Source organism: Oncorhynchus mykiss, unplaced genomic scaffold (genome assembly GCF_013265735.2).
Source record: "Oncorhynchus mykiss isolate Arlee unplaced genomic scaffold, USDA_OmykA_1.1 un_scaffold_791, whole genome shotgun sequence".
Lineage (NCBI taxonomy): Eukaryota > Metazoa > Chordata > Actinopteri > Salmoniformes > Salmonidae > Oncorhynchus > Oncorhynchus mykiss.
In genome coordinates, this window is record NW_023494238.1 from 23,427 (window position 1) to 26,919 (window position 3,493).

The following is a 3,493-nucleotide window of genomic DNA, read 5'->3' on the forward strand; positions in this document are numbered from 1 at the left end:
GAGGAAGAACGCTGTGGCGCTTGATAGATCAGTTCCTCACCACATTCACTGCTTACCCTTTCAACATCCTTCAGCATCATTCCAACCACATTCTCTATTTGTGAAAGCGCAGTCACCGTTTGGTCAGATTTTGACAGCTCTTTCTGAATTAAAACCAGAATATGGCTGAGGGTCTTTTTGGCTTGAGCCGTTGTTGCTTTGACTTGATTTTGCCATGTAAAATAATTAATCATCTTTGTCTTCACATTGTGGTAAATAGTCTTTGCAGTTGTCCAGATCTTCTTCTCAGATACTTCCAAACCAGACTGTGAGCCTTTGGGTGTGGCCTCAGTGTACTCTGAGGTTTTCTCATCACTCTGTTGAAGCATAGAGTCTGCCTGCCATAGAGTAGTAGAAGACTCTGTGGGTGGGAAAAGGCTCTTCATGTCATTTGTAATTGATCCAACGATTTCAAAAGCAGTTATATCTGTATGCCTTAAGGAAATTGTTGATTTTGCTGGCAACATCTGAGAATCTGTCTGGCTGGAACTGACTTTGCTGGGAAAGCTACTGACTGATTTGATCAGTATTTTTCGCACTTCGTTGGTAGCGTTCATCTGGAACTCCTCACTGGAGAGTTTCTCAATGACTGAGGCTGGAGTATCTCTTAATCCTTCCAACCATGAAGAACCAGACACAGGCATGTCTTCTAGATAAGACATGACACTGTCCAAAAAGCCACAGACTTCAAGGGAGTTGTAAGAGGAACCCTCTGCAACAGATGATGTGCATTCCAAATCTGCCACCTCTGACCTATACATGGTCACAATCTGGGACAAGACCTCTTTGGTGCAGGGCACCATGTTGGAATCACAGAGAGACAGTAATGGTTGAGAGTTCTCACTTTGGCATTTACGGAGAGAACCAAGTCCTGTTGAGTTGACCACTTGCAGTATTGCCTCACTCTTACTGGTTTCAGGTTGCTCTGGTGTTTTCTCTCCTACAGAGTCAGTTGAATCACATCCATCAGATAAAGAAGATGAACTACGTTCTGATATAGGGGATTCACTCCTACATGGGGAAGGCAAGCTCAGGATTGAAACAGGCAGATCACTGGAGTCAGTATGCTCCAGAAGCACAGCACTGGAGTCAGCTTTTTCCATAAGTTCTTCCCCTTGGACTGGAGCTCCACCCATTCTGAGGAACAATGTCTCCAGCTTTGCCTGAAGTCTCTCGCAGAGTCTACGAGCTGCATGGAAGGGTTTCCGCTTTGTCGTACAGTGTCCCACTTGGGTATCTCTCTGGGTGCTTGTTGGCTGATCTAATTCAGCATACTGCACAATGTCCTTGACATCTTCAACAAAGTTATCAATTATTTGTGATGCCTCAGATTCTACTTTGGTCTGTATGAGCTCAGTGGCCGCAGAATCAAGGATCCTGTCAGATGGGCTAGATGCATTCATCAAGCTTGGAGTGGTACTAAACGAATGAGAAGGTTGAACCATACCAGAGATATCGCTCATTAACCTTCTCACAAGAATTTCACTCACAGCCTTTGAGGCTTTGGTCTTGAACTTCACACTAAACAGAGTGCCAAGATTTTGCATCATTGCTTTGCAAGATGTACATATTATGTTCAGCTCCTCTGGAACAGGAGAGTCTTCAACATCCAGGTGCTCCACTACAAGGTCACTGCCAGATGCCAACATTTTAACTTTCACAGCCACTTCTCGAAAAACCTTAGCCAATTCCGGATCTTCTTTTTCCAATTCACCCACCATCTCTGCGATAACAGTCATCACTTCTTCTGTTGCAGGTGGAATGCATGACTCTAATACAGAGGTAGAGCTCTGGTCCTCTGGGGTGGTGTGATCATCAAAACATTTCTGGACCATGTTGACCATTTGTTCAGCGGCCTGGGTACCAGAAGAAATAGGGGAGGACCGCCCTGAAATGGCTCTGCTGATGGTCGCAGAGAGGGCAGAGTTAAGCTGTTCGACCACCACCTTGATAAGACCAACAGTCAGCTCAGGTGGGCAAGAGGACAGGATATTATGATCAGACAGTTGCTCCTGGACACTTTTGATGATTCTGTCCTCTGTCATTCCCAGGAGGACTTTCACTGAGGTCTGGGAACTTTAAAACGAACAAGCAAACCATGATCATTTCTGTCTTAACTTGGCAAATCGGTCAAGCGTTGTAATTTTAGTATTCTAAATATCTACATGTCCTTTTGATCGCTTTACATGCTCATTCATTTGAATATGCTCAAAGGCTGATACATTACATTTTGTACTACATCAGATAGAGTAAATTGCATTGGCTAACACTGGGATAGATGATCTGGGTGAAATCCATACATGAAAACCTTGAGGGGAACATACCTCTTAGAAGAGGGTGTTAGGGACCTGAGATGTTGAGCCCCTGTGCCGCCCTTATACATTTTCTTCGCGAGATATCTAACTTCCCGGATGAGCTCCAGTCTTTCCTGATCAAAGGCAGCAAAGGATCTTGCACTGCCGCCCCTCTTGGGTGAGTCAGTGTCGTCGTCAGCAAAGTCCTTTACCCCAAGTACGCGGGCCAGGGCTGGCAGCAGGATCTGCAGGGTGGTCTGTGCGATGAAGGTTACAATTGTCTTGCACAATTTGGCAAGCTGTTCCTTCGTCATCTGTTTTGAACAAACAGAACAAAAACAGTCTTTTCAATGGAACTGTGATGTAAAGTATTCTAGATCGAACAGAATGCATTTGATCAACATTGTTATTCTTGTCTGTGACTGAATTCAAAGTTTGATGAAGTCTGACAGAGAACATGAATAACAGAATATGACTTGATGGCTAATCTCTGAATTCAACAGATCATTGACACATCAAAGGTCAAAGGCAGGTAGGGAAACTTACAGGGTTTTTTAGTCCTTTGTAGATCACTTGCCACTGCCTAGACAATTTAAAATAAGTGTTTTAGTTAGTGTTTAGTTCCCACTGCACAATATTTCATAAATGTTGAACATTACAGAAAAACTTTTAACATACTCATCAGTAAGATTGCGCAGGAATGAGATGAGGATTGGGTAGGAGTATTCCATCTCATCCTTGTTGCCTGGGCCGAATGCAGCCTGAACAGCTTTCTTCTCCAGGAGCTCAATTACAGATCCTCTATCCAGGTGTTTATTCCTGGAGACTAAAGATGTGATTGCCGTAGAGGAAGTAGAAACAAAATTAAAGAGAAATCAGAAGTTTTATCTCTTAATACTCTGATTTCATTGTTTTAGGGTTTTAGAATAGGCCTATTTGAATAAAGCTATCTATGTGACCTTTCTTACTGATTACAGTAGACTACAGTTTCATTGAAAATGGATAGCACAACCTCACATCACAGACAGAATAGAGAAACAATGTAGTACTACAGAGGTAAATCTCTGACCAGAATCGTTGTCAGTGCCCAGCTTCCTTGACTTCTTGCCACTCCTCTTACTTTTTGCCTAGGATAGAACAGAACAGATTCTAGATCTCAA

At 43.2% G+C, this 3,493-nt stretch overlaps 1 long non-coding RNA gene across 1 annotated transcript; it reads right to left on the reverse strand.

The window, feature by feature from the left end:
• Positions 1–610: 610 nt before the first annotated feature.
• LOC118962659 lies at positions 611–3,154 on the reverse strand. Its single transcript, XR_005049993.1, has 4 exons — positions 3,012–3,154; positions 2,880–2,916; positions 2,364–2,647; positions 611–2,115 (listed from the first exon to the last, which is right to left on the reverse strand). It is a non-coding gene; the product is annotated as an uncharacterized LOC118962659 (long non-coding RNA).
• Between the last annotated feature and the right edge of the window lie 339 nt (positions 3,155–3,493).